This window comes from Alligator mississippiensis, chromosome 12 (assembly GCF_030867095.1).
Source record: "Alligator mississippiensis isolate rAllMis1 chromosome 12, rAllMis1, whole genome shotgun sequence".
NCBI lineage: Eukaryota > Metazoa > Chordata > Crocodylia > Alligatoridae > Alligator > Alligator mississippiensis.
This window is the reverse complement of record NC_081835.1, coordinates 19,273,614-19,287,484: the sequence shown is the minus strand read 5'-3', so window position 1 is coordinate 19,287,484 and position 13,871 is coordinate 19,273,614. Positions and strand designations below refer to the sequence as shown.

Genomic DNA, 13,871 nt, shown 5'->3' with positions numbered 1-13,871 from the left:
TGGTACATATCTTGTAGTAGCTACACATAACAGACCCTGCTGCAGTGGCCATCATATCTCTCAACTGTTCCTCATTAACTGAAACATTCCCCTTCTCAACAACCAAAACAGCATTTGCTCTATCCTTTGAGGGTGGTTTCCATAATGAATGCTAGTGTTCATGTCAGTGCAAGCCAATGTTAAAGTCAAGTTTTACATTCAATAGTAGCTTTCTTATGCAGCAACAAAATGACTGGGTCTCAGAGTTGCACAAACTTACATTGTCTAGATTCTGGGAAACATTATTACCACTGCTATTTGCACTTAGTGTGGCAATGGCATCACAATCCCATTGTGATGGCTGGCATGACACGGTTGCCTGCAATAGCAGAGAACAGAATGCCCCTTCTGGTCTTATGTCCTTGTATGTCCAGATGCATCTCAAATGGCTTGAAATAAAAAACAATTTTACTGACTTGTTAGTGTCACTAAGAATCATGTAAATGATTGGAGATGCATGAGAAAATTCAGGAATGAGTGTGCAGCTAGAAAAAAATTAAATCATCGGAAAAAAAATTAAGTTGTGATCCAGGTTTGCATCAGCATCTCTTTGCCATGGATAAAAGTATGATACTTTTGTTGCTGATGCTGCTACTGCAACATATGAATTCTCTAGTGTCAATACAAGTACATTAACATAGAAATCTTTTTGCTGATATAGCTTATTTTATTGGCTGAAACAGTTTAAAAACTATACCATCAAAAAGATTTCTTCCATTGTGACAAGATGCTTGTAACCCGAGTGTTTTATTATTATACTTCTATCATCAAACTTTTTTAAACTGTATGTATTAATGAATCCAACCTATAAACAGATTTAACATTCAAAAACAGATCCAATCCCCCAAAATATACATAGACAGACATTAATCTTCTATCAACAGTGCTACCACAGCCCAAATAAATGTCCATACACGTTTTGTGTTCCCTTCCTTTCCTGCCTCAAGTTCCTCAAATGTTTCCATCTCTATACAGTAACTTCACCCCCTTTTCCCCCTAGAACTCTGCATAAACAAATCTCAGTATCTTCTCATCTGTGCATTAAACCTCCAAAATCATTTTAAATCGATTTCTAAGTAACAACAATGGCTCCCACCTGGCCAGCAACTCAAGTCTTCGAAGCCACTGCAAGGAGTCAGATACTTAAAAAAAAACAAAACAAAGAGAAACCCCTTCCAAAAAACCCAAAGTGCTCAGAGATCAAGTACAGCCGGGGTTACAAGATGTGGGAAGAAAAAAGAATTATTGTGCAGACTGAATTCACAGGATTTAAATGAGGGGGGAAAACTTAAAAAAAATAAAAATAAAACAAAACTTGGCCAGCAGTTTAATTAACTTGAAGAGCTGTCATTAGTCATAAGTTCTTATTTTCTACTCTCACTGATAGGCAAGACAGTTATGGAATCTTCCCTCTTCTGTCCATTTAGAAATAAACTATTCTATCCAAAGGGGGGGCGGGGGGAAATAACCAGTGTGACACCAGTCTTCTTCCTGCAAAAGGCAGATATTACTAAACGTTTTTTAATTTGATTAAAATTAGTGTAAACCATGCATGGTTGGAAAATAAGCACCTTTTTCTATTTTCTCCTGTTTTTAAAATGAACCAATTTTCCTATTCTAAAACCCAGAGGGTGTTAACTTTTAAATCACAACAAAAAAAGCTCACTTAGACCATTCACTCTGATGTGCTGACTACAGCAATAGCCAGGGTCTCTTTCTTCACAGGAAGACGGAGCACCCCACTAATGCACCATAACAAGTCTGCTAGGAACACAGTAAACAGAGCAGCAGGGAATTTGAAGGGAACCCATGAAGCACAGATTCTGATTACTCTGTTTGGCACGTACACGAATATTACTGTTCCAAAAACTCCGGTTTCTGATACGAGAATTGCCGTTATAGCAAAAACACAGAGATTTAAATCCAATGCCAGTATTTCATTTTGTCATGTTCTATTTTGAACGCATACAAGCAAGAAAATTCAGGATTCCTGTTCCAACTTCTTTTCTCTTCTCTTCCATTTACCCTTCCCCAACATTTTCCTAGGGATCTCTAAGAACTTAGTGGGTGTTAAATCCACATTACTGATCGTGTGTGTGATCCGCATGGGACCAGTAGTGTGGATTTGAGGGTGCCAGAATAGGGTTTAGCATCCAATTTGAATATCCTTGCTTTTATTCATTTCAGTGCTAACACTCTTAATTCAACTTAGTGGGTTTTGTGGTTTAATATATATTCAGCACAAGCACTTTTTCTACAAGTCTTTGGCTCCATCTGCTGACTTTTAATATTAAGAAATAATTGACGAGGGCTGAAAGCCTACATTGCTTTTGGAACACCAACCTTTTTTTTTTTTTTTTTTTTTTTTTAAATCTTCCACATTTTTATAAGTGAGGTTTGAAAAGTTAAACAACATGCCAAGCATGCGGTCTAATAATCATGTCAAGAAAAAAAGGTTAAAGCAAAACAAAAGTGCTCTGCGAGGGAGGGAAGGAGCTTAGCAATGAACAGTGGATTAATGAGCCACACTTTGAAAGCTAGTCGAAGGCTGGTTTAAGTAACTGGTGTTTGACTGGTTCCATTTCACAGACTCACTTCACAAGTCAAGGCGAATTATCAGTAGTGAGCTGGTGAGTGGAATAATAAAAAGAGCCACAGATCCTGAAGGCTCAACAGAGATATTTGCTCAGCACCTGCCTATGCTGGTTTCCGCTTTATCCTTTTTTCTTAACCCCCCTGCTTCTTGAAAACTAAAATTTACCACATTTATGAAGAAAAGAGTAGTAAAAATTGCTTTGGGGTTTCAAAAGCCCTAATATTTGTCTGTTCCAGCACTGCAATATATTTTTCATTACCACAGAATTCTGATCATTATCAGAGTGTTATGAACTCAAACTAGATAGTATTTCCACGGAAAAATTACACATGAGAAAAAGATTTAATGTGCCCTTTAAAGGTAACAAGGGAGAAGCTTTTGACCCAAACTCTATTTTTAGGTGCTTTCACAAATTTGAAACGGAAGGTTTGTGAAGAGTTTTTACAGTTCACGCAAAAAACAGAACTTAAGTAAATTACAGGCCAAGATTTTTTAACTTAGAGGCCTAAAACGTGACAATCAAAAACCATTATGAAATAACAGTGGCCTTACGTACCCAATTACTAAGCACTAACGGCCCTAGTGACTTAAACAGAAGTGGGAGGCTACTAGCAACTCTAAAAAAAATCAGGCCACTTCCATTCTGAAGGCTAAATTTATGCATACAAAATTGTGACCAGAGATTGTAATGCTTTCTGTGCCATAAGTCGGCACACTCTGAAGAGCACACCCCCCATTCTCATCTTTGTTGACAATAAATACAGGATACATGTACAAACAACATTTTCTTATGCTGAAATTGCTAAGAAAAAAAGATTATTCAACAAACATCATGAATCTTTTCTGCATCAAGCTGCTGAAGTACTAAATAATGGACACCACACTACAGGAAACAGTTTTTGAAAGGTTCTTTTTGTTCTGTTTTGGGGGTTTGGGGGTTTTGTTTTGTTTTGGTTTCTTTCTTTTTCTGCTTCTTTGTTTAGTGAGGTTGATTTGTTTTTGAATTGAGCCTTTATTTTCAGACCAAAATTAAACAACATCTAAGCTAACCGTTTAAAGTTTGCTTATGTTTTTTAGCCATGTGTAAAAGTGGTTAAAGGTTTGAGGAACTAAAATTTGTAAAACTTCTAATAAGAAAAATTAGTAGAGGTATATATTTTAGTTTCTGGAACAAACACAAAAATATTGGATTCGAATTTTCTAAAAATCCCTCCAAAAACTTGCAAGAGTCTATGATCTGCCTTTCAAATATAGGAACCTGGAGATTGGGAATTTATAGTTGAAAAAATTAAAATAAAACATGCAATAGAAGAGGCGGGCGTGAATCTGCACAGAGATTCCTATGGTCATTTAAGAAAGCAATGGGAAGAAATTATAACAATCTTATTTTTCTTTAATGGGACACACCTCCAGTATCTATGGGCGTAAACACTCTGGGATCAAATGGGTTCAGAAACACATTTATGAAAAAATTCAGCTGGAAAAAATTTCCAGCATAATCTCTTTCTGGATCTAATGGGATTTTGACACTTCAGAAAACTTTACAAGATAAATCACTCTGGAACATAAATCAAATAATTTTTAATGCGATTTTTCTTAAGTAAGAAAAATGCTTTTAAAAACCAAATATGTATGTTTGAAAGCTTCATGTACAATTACAAAAATTATTTCTATAGCATCACTGCAGCATCTCTGTCAAAGTCTGTCTAATCCTACAGCAAAGTAAAAAAAAAGCAAAGGTTTATGACATTCTAGCTGTTTTGACACCAACCAAATGACAAATAGAGGATTAAAACTTCATTGCAGGACAAAAAGGAAAGAATCATAGCTGTAAGGGAGCTGTAAGAGAGACTGGTTTCGAAACACAACATTAAAAGCAACAACACAATAATAAATGCAGGTAGTTAAAATGTCAGAGAATTTTAACATTGGAGGTCCAAAAGTGGTATTAAATTAGCTATATTACATGTTCTAGATATTCATGGTACATTTTATACAATATTTCTGGACACAAATCTATGGACTAAAGTAAATGTGCATGCTCAATGACCCAAGACTTCCTCTTTTGAGTAGCACAACTGCAACCCCTTTCCTCTCCAGCTCATTTTTCCTTTTCATCTTCTTTCCTTTTTAGTCCCTTCTAACTGGCATTTCTCTCTTTAAAAAAAAATTAAAAACCAACAAGTATTTGGGTCTTTTATAGCACTTGCCGCATACAAATCTCAAACATCTTATTGATACGAAAGAACTTAACTACACGCCACCTTGTCCCATGGGATTAGGATCATTCTCATTCTAGTGTGAGGAACGGAAGCACAGGAAGATCAAGTGCATTGGTTGCGCTCAAATATGAAGCTCATGGCAGGAACATGAATAGAACCCATCTGTATTTTCACTTGAGTGTTTAATCATAAAGCCACCATCTTCCTTTAAGTTCTGTCTGCAAATGAGCCACTGGCATCCCTATTTTAAAACACAAAATGTCACAGGAGACCATATGACTGAATTTTGATAGGATTATTCTCATTTTTTTAAAACACATCAAATAGAAAGTGTGGTCCTCTGCACGTTATCATTATGGCACATGGAAAATAAATGGAACTCAAGAATGGTTATCACAAAGCCTATCACAAAGACACTCCCATACTCTTATTTGGGCTAGGTACAGCCTTTTGAGAGGCCTGAAGCAGAATCAATCTAAGTTACATGGTTTTCTGTAAGCAGCATGGCTTAGATTGGTAGCGAGCAGAACACACATTTGCCCTTTGGTACGGAAGGGAGGAGGGGGCAAATCTTAGACTGGGTTCCACCACTTTTAAACCAGTGTGTGCGTGCCAAACTTCTGTTCTGTTAAGGGTATAGACTGGTTTGCAATCATTTACACTGGTAAAAGTGTAATGCCTGTACCTGGCCTTGAGCTCTAAATGGCTTCTAATATTGTAAATACTACCTTTATACAGAGACTTTTTTCATAGAACTTTGTTTTCCAGAATCTCTCTTAAAATGGGCAAAGAGCTCTTGTGATCTCATACTAGATTGCTTTTATGCAGTTTGTCATCACATCTGGAGAAAGGATTTTAAGTTCGCAGTGCAACATGCTCGAAACATCTGGGTAGGTCAAAAGTTATAATTGCATATAACTGCCTGCTTCAAAATAACCAGGTCAAGTGGAGCTGTATCTGTAGAAGTTCCTTCCAAACATCGCTCAGATCCAATAATCCAAAAGAGGGAGGGTAGAAAACAAAAGGGGGAAGGGGACAGTTTTGGAAGTAAAAAAACAAACCTCTAAAATAAATTTGAAAAAATATCAAGATCAGAATCAATTTTTAAACTTTAAAAAAATTAGAATTTGAGTTACTGATCTGTTATTCTAAAATATCACTGAGATTTTTAAGTGCCAGCTTCACTGAGGAAACAGGCAAGTCACATAGGACTTCATAATTTATAGACTTGGATATTCTCAGTCTCTACCAAATACAATAGAGGAACAATTGTTTAAGGCCATAAAAGTCAGTTTGGCATTGTTTATTTCATAAACAAACAGCAATAAATTATGCTGAACTTTAGTATGGTTTGTGCAGCATCTTATGTCCATATTTAGCCAAAAAGAAAAATCCTTCTAAATAAGGGATAAAAAAGGTTTCCTGTAATAAAAGCTCTGCAAAAGATAGACAAAAAATGATTCCAAAATACCAATATCTTAGGCATTTCTAATGCGAAGCAATATTACATACATTTGGGTGAAACTCACGACAAAACTAGTGACTTTAACGGAGTTAGGATTTTATTATAGGTGGTTTTACTGCCATCCAGTACCTTAAGATTTAGCTCAGCATGTTACTAACAAGCCACTAGTCTGGCACCAGGCAAGTATTGTTATATCCAATATATTTGTCCATATTTATCTGCTGCTACCAACAATACAATCAGAAGTCCTCATCTCCAGGGCAAATTAATTTCATTCTAGCAGGAACTTAACTAAAATAGAATGGAATACTAATTGGACATCTGGAGTCCAGTCAATAATGTTTCTTTCGGTCTAAGCAGTTGCTGCTAACCCTGGAGTGGCATGCTAGTTTGAAGGCTCAAGCTACCCTAAATTTTTAACATTTTTATAATATGCTTGGCACCACCTCAGCGAGAAAGCTGGCATTAGACACGGGTATATACAAATGCAAATGGATCTAATTTAGGTGCTATCTCCCAGGCATCCTGTCCTATGCCACACTACAGAACAGTCACCATAGTAAGGGGCTATATTTATTATATTATGCTATGAAGACTTTACACTCCTATGTATTTAGATTAAGTTAAATGCTCCTGCCTTACATGGACAGGATTGTGGTTTCACGAAGCCAACTGTGATTTATTTTCGTCTTGACAACATAGAATATCATTTCTTTTTCCATGTTCCCAAGGTTTCATCTTGTGAAACATAAGCAGATTTCTTGTGCCCTGAAGATGCATATTTATTGTCTATTATTCTGTACAAAAAGGACCAATTTCATCAACTGAAATGAACCACTCCTTCAACCTTCCCTTTAAAATAAAGCCTGATGGGCTTGTAAGAGTAGATTCTCTTTTCCCAAGCTATCAGTTACCTATGGTAATTCCTCTCGTGTCTGAATATGGTCAGTGTCAATTAGCAGTAACATGTCAATACCCTAGTGTTATGATGTTCCAAACTGGCTGCTGCTGTTATAGGGAACACCACCTGACTACCATCAGAGAAAAAAACATTGCTGGTAGGCAGCTATTTCTCTTACCCAAGTGCTGGTGTAAAGAGGCATTGACCATAATGAACATTCGGCAAAGAACCACATCTAGGATTGCTCAGTGTACCGGGTATGTCACACATTCAATCTCTATGGAATATCAAAATTGACTGAATAAAATATATGGTAACAGCAACACAGCCACTGGAGTGAAGAGGTAGCAGTGAAGCGGTTAAAGGAATATCAGGCGCCAAAGCAAAAGAATGTAAGGGGGTCTAGTGCCTTATGGAAAATTTGTTTTGGAACAACCCTACTTCAGTCATCCACATTAGAAAATTATCTTGATACATACTTGCAAACAGGAACTTGTTTTACAAATTATTAATCTGCTCCCATTGCTGATTTTCACCATTCTGAGCTCAGGCATCTGAGAGGTTTATTACACTATTCTTTTGCAGAGAATGTATTCAGAAGACAGCAAAATTCTGGTGCCCCATACTTTGAAAGGAGCCTGTATAGGTCCATCAGTCAATTTAACTTAAAATCAAAGGCTTGCCCAATTTCAAGTCTTCCAATTTACATGTGCACCTATATAACAAAATAAAGTAGCTTATATGGTCTTCCCTTTGTGAAGGCTATTGGGTCACCTAAGGCAGAAAGCTCTTTACCATGTGGCATCACTTTCTTAAAGCAGTAAAGAAGAAAAAAAATCAACTATATTTCATGACTCACATTTTTGTGCCAAGTTTTGTGACTGCGAAGTGCTTGGGATTTTGTAGTTTTCATTTTAGTAAGTCAGTTGAAAAAATCTAAACCTAGGCTCATCACAATGCTCCTGGGTAGCTCACATAATTACATTATTCCAACAGGTACTTTAAACATAACCTTTGTCTAGTACAGCTTCTTCCTTTCCTTCACCAAAAGAGGGAACTAATAATTATGAATAGAGTATCATGGGAACGCTCCGGTGAAGAGATGAATCTTGCATTTTGTTCTGACAATACTCGTCAGCAATACACGATGCTCTAACAGGCATACGACAAGCATACAAACTCTTAACAAGCAAAGTCAGTCCTCAAGCAAATTTGCATGGTAATAAAATGTGAGCATAAAATAACAAAAGATACATGGCACGGAAGAAAATATGTATTAGTGGCACATGGTTCAACATTTTCCCAAAAACTCCATACACTGTTTAAAAGATACTTATGAAGCAAGTATTCTGGTAACAGTCATTTTGGATTCATTCAAAATTCACAACTCTGCACTGTCCACTCTTATAGTGAAATCCAGAAGTTAATCTTGAAGAATTTGGCTGAGTTGAGTAGCAGCTTCAATATTTAGAAATTAGACCTTTTTTTCCCCTTTAATTAACGCCCAGATCCGAGAGGAACTTTATCTTATGCTGGTCACAGCTTAGTCAGCACAATGCTTTTTGAATTGCTTTGCTTTTTAAAACCCTAATCAAATGAAGGATTTTACTGTACATGGATGACCAAAGAAGAACAAAAAGTGACATTCCCTTCTCGCATTTTGGTTACTGAAATTTTGCCAATGCCTCCCAGCCTTTTAGCTTTTAATATTAAAAACATGATAGTCGCTCATTGCCCTACTAAGCCCATTTGTATTAATGTTACATCTACAGCAAGAATGTACTGTGAAAGATACATTTACCATATATGAAGTTACCTTTCCAATTACCATTCAACCATTCTAGTAGGATTCCTGCTCAAATGATGTGTGTACGTGTATGTGGGTCTGCTTTCAATTGGATTGTATTGGGAACAATTCTACCTGATAAATAAAAAACAGATCAAAAATAACCTCTGGAAAGCAATATATATATATTTTTTATAAAAAAGGCTAATGAACTGAACTGGCAGGAGCAATGCTTAAGCAAACATGTTCTCCAAACAGGAAACAGCCATTCTTTCCTGCAAAAAGTTACCGTAAATAGAAAGCATAGCAATGGAAGCCTGCTGCTATTTTAACACTGCCCAAGAGTTGATAATTAACATGGTTGCAATCAAACACTGGATTCTAGATCCTTCAGTCAAGAGAAAATACCACTTGGTCATATCCCAAAATACCAGGTTCACCTTCTCTCACAAACAGGGGGAAAAACAAACAGATTAATTTGGGTTCCTTGGAGCAACTAAGGGACCCAATATATACTTTTGCCAAGGGGTAAGAAGCATGCTGGATGGTGTTAACCAGTGATATCTGACATGGAGATGACACTGACACTTCAAAAAAAAAAAAAAAAAGCAATTTGAAATCTTTGACGACAGATCCTAAGCAATTGGAGATGGAAGGTCCATTTCAACCTCAACAGAAAGTTCTGTATGTTACTTACCTACCAACCTAGCTACAGATTCCACAACCAGGCAATATTAGCAGAGCCAGGTATATTTCAGATGACACCGTGTCACTTTTCCTGTCCCTAGGGCCACCTCACTTGCACACACTTACTTTGGCACCTCAGTTCTAATGTGAAACATTATTTACACAGGGATTTTAATTCACGCTCATCATACTGTCCAAGCACCTACTTAACCTCTCCCTAGCCCAGCACAACAAACTGCTAAATTGTTTTTATTTGTTTGCTGGTTTCACTTGCACGGAAAAGCAGGAACATTAGTCTGGAAGGGCCTTCCTGGTTCCCTGTTTCTTGCAATCACAGATAACCACACCATGTAGTTTCTTTTACAAACCAACCAAGTTCCATCAGAAAACTAGTGTGGATGTTGTCTTCCTTGAAAGGCTAGTCCAGAGCATCACTGCATTGATGGTTAGAAAGCTATTTCTGTTTTCTAGATGATATTTCTTCATGGCTAGTTTATACCCATTTGTTCTTGATTCAACATTAAATAGTTCCCTCTTCCTGGTATTAACCCCTTGATGTATTTACAGACAGCAATCCCCTTGGAGCTTTCACTTGGCTAGCTTAAATAAGCCAATCATCTTTACTCTCCTCTCATAAAATAGACTCTCCATTTCTCTGATCATCCTACCAGTCCTTCTCTGAGCTGTGCTGAATGCATCTTTCTTGAACATAACTAATCAAAATTGCATGCAATAGTCCAGGTAAGTTCACACAAGTGCCTTGTACCAACAGAACTGAGACTTCCCTACTGCTGCTGGAAATATCTTTCCAGAGGTTCTACATCTCGGGATCATGCTAATGGCTCATAGTCATCCTCTGGTCAGTTAACTCTTGTTATTAGGCTCTCTAATTTAATGTACTATTATATTTCATTCTGTTTCTATTACTCTAGTCTTCAAGGTCATTTTGCTCTTTCTATATGATATTCCAATTATCCTCTATGGCGTTGCTTTCAAATTTGGGTCATCAGCACACACCTATTTTTTATGCCTAGGTCAATAAAGAAAAATATTAATATTTTAATATTTAATATAAAGAAAAATATTAAGCATTGATCAAACCAATCTTTGAACTCTACCGGTAGCCCTTCTCCAGCCCAACTAGTATCCTTTCAGCACAACCAACTGGTTATCCCCTCCTTAAGCTAGCACCTTACCCACTGTACAATTCTTTCACTAATCCCCATCTTTGCCAATGTAAATAATCATTTACCATGGGACAGAGACTAGATTACTATAATCCTTTTGGGGTTTGATTTGGTTTGGTTTAGTTTGGTTTGGTTTGGTTTGGTTTGGTTTGGTCAGGAGCTTTTTGGACAAAAATGGTTCCCTTACCAAAAACTGTCAAGCTAGTCTGGCACAATCTACCTTTACCCATTAAAAATTTCATAGAAATTACTCATACTTCACTTGCAATTGGAATATGATTCCAGTTCTTCGAATGCCGGAGGCAACTATAACTCCCTGTACTCCTTAACTGTAAAGACTATCTTTACTGTGTGTTAAATGGACAAAAGAAGTGCTTCAGTATAACAAATGATGCAACTTCAGCCGACTGATATGCAGATAATCCAAAACAAAACAGAAGTAGCACGTAAACCAATCTTACGCTCCTCTTTTCAGGTTGGTTATACCTACACACATACCCATAGTTCTTGAATACTTATCTAAAGATATTCCAAATAGAAAAAAATATGGCAGAAATGAGGCACTGATCTTCATGATGGGATCAGGAACAGAAAAGTAAGAAAAATCACATGCCTCCTCACTAATTCTGTCTAGCCAAGGGTTAGAGGAGGAGCTTATGGCTTGATACAGAGTGCAAAAACATTTGTCTGCTAAGAAACCTGCAAATCAGTTTACTGATTTAGTATCTGAAGAGTTAATTAAGCAGCACTGACCAGGCCACCTTTCCTCCTCCAAAGATCACATTAGACATACGAACTCCAGAGATGTAATGTATGGTTTGTATTAGCAGTGCTCAACTTGGCTGCTCTCCCACTGGCTTGCTTCCCGTCTTTTCTAACCAAAAGGAAAAAATAAAAAACATATTTATACATACGCAGCTCCCCTACTTCTGTGTCTTATCCCTGGTCCTGAATAAACCAACCCTAAAATTCAAAGTCCTGACCCTTCTCCCAACCTAACTGGTTCAGCAAGTGATGTGAAGTGTTTTATCAATAGATCGCACACAGAACAGGCTAAAACAGACATGTTTTCTTGTGTCCATTTCTAAATCCAAAGCATTAACTTGAAATAATTCTTTCAAAAGTTACAAGGGATACGATAGGAATGGCAAACATTTCAAAGCTTGAAAAATGAACTGAAATACTGAGATTAAGATTCAAAATCAGTTACAAAAATATTACAAATACATTTAAAAACTAAAGGGAATACATTTTTAAAAGAGCTCAATGTCTGCTGTTCATATGGACTTGAACAGGATTTGTGGGCCCTCAACCTTTTTGAAAGATCAGGCCAAAGAGATTTGAAAAGTCTAGTGCCAGATCCAAATTCCATTCCACAGGCTTTGGAGAAGGCCCTTAATCCATTACCTAACCACAAAAGCTAGCATTCTTGACTCCTTTTCACCTCAAACAATCAAAGGCATCCAAAGCATTAAAAGTAATTCTTCTCCATCATAGACCAAATGTAGTACGTTTTACTTTTGTAAGTAATCCCACCGGCACGTGTAATGGAAGAAAAGCATAGGCTGATGTGAACAAATTTTTTCTGTGGAGAGTAGAAGGGCCAAGAAAAAGAGAGAAATAAAACCCTAACACATACAGCAGTAGGTAATTAAAGAATATGAAATACAAATATTTAATTGTAAGTGTGTTTGCAATATTATGAGTTGATGATTTCAGATTTAATATTTTTTAATTAAATAACCTATATGTTGCTCATCAGAAAGTAATTCTATTCATCTACTGCATTTGCTTCACTAAAATGTTTTCTTCCTAAATTAACCTCTTCCTGGTCCATAACATTTCAATTTAAAAACAGAAGGTTGACTGAAATTTATATCAAAACAAGAAATTATTATAATGATGAGTTACAGGGAAGCAAACAAAAGTTCAGACTGCAACTCAGATGGTTTCTAAGCATCAGAGCAAGGCTGTAGAGCAGCCTTCCCAAAGAACTAGGGGGTGCAAATAAACAAATTAGTTTTAAAATGGAGGTTGATAAGATTACGAATGGAACTGTATTGCATAGTTGCCCAGGCTGGCAGAGGACAGGAGTCCGATGCAGGAGATCCTTTCCAGCCCTATGCTCCTTAAAAAGCAACCAAGCAGATTCTACACCCAATACATGTTTAAGAAAGCTTCACTTGCCCTTTAAATATGAATGGTGGAACTCATTTTTTCATTAATGCAATTAATTTTTCTTTTTATACAAATAATTCTTTTCTATTAACATTTTCATTTTCAAAATGAAAGAAAATAAAGATTCTCTTAGGGCTGCAAGCAATTAGGGGGAAAGATTAAAGCAACAATATTAAGGTTGCAAAGCCAAACACTCAAAATGCAGAAAGCGGGGCAAGACTTAAAGTTTCCTTTACAAGCTTAGTTAGATCTCCTTGTGCATACATTTTATGTTATGGAATTTACTTGCATGATCATATACTTATATGATCATATATCAGCTACCTCCAAATTCTCTCTGCCTGCCCCACCTCATGCAGTACCTTGGTGAGTGCTGGCATTTATTGCAAGAGGAGGCCAGGTATATTTCCCTTCGCCATCTTTTTTAGCTAAAGCAGTTGTCACTATTTAAATCTAGAAGGAGTTATTTAACACAACTCTCCCACCCCATTGTGCCCTTAACTTTTGGTTGCTTTTCTTTACATTTCAAGTTTCTTTGTGCCGCTTCAAGTAACACACCTTTACAGTAATCATATTTCTTTGAAAGATTTAGTGAGAGTGTGGGAGCTGCACAATTAATGTGGTCAGCCGGAAGGTCTTTAGAGGCAGTAGTCTCCATTAGGGAGAGACAACATGCTACTTGCATGCTCTCATGCAGGGAACTAATGGCATAAGTGTGTCCCAGCTGTATACCATAGATTTCACAGATTTCATAGACATTGTGGCTGGAAGGAACCTTGTCAGATCATCAGGTCCAGTCCCCTGTCCAAG

The 13,871-nt window shown here is 36.9% G+C and overlaps 1 protein-coding gene across 2 annotated transcripts in view; it reads right to left on the bottom strand.

Annotated features, from left to right (window-relative positions):
* The window catches only part of EEFSEC (eukaryotic elongation factor, selenocysteine-tRNA specific), a 200,667-nt gene that overhangs the window by 116,527 nt on the left and 70,269 nt on the right, over window positions 1-13,871 (bottom strand). The gene's annotated exons all lie outside the window — the stretch shown is intronic.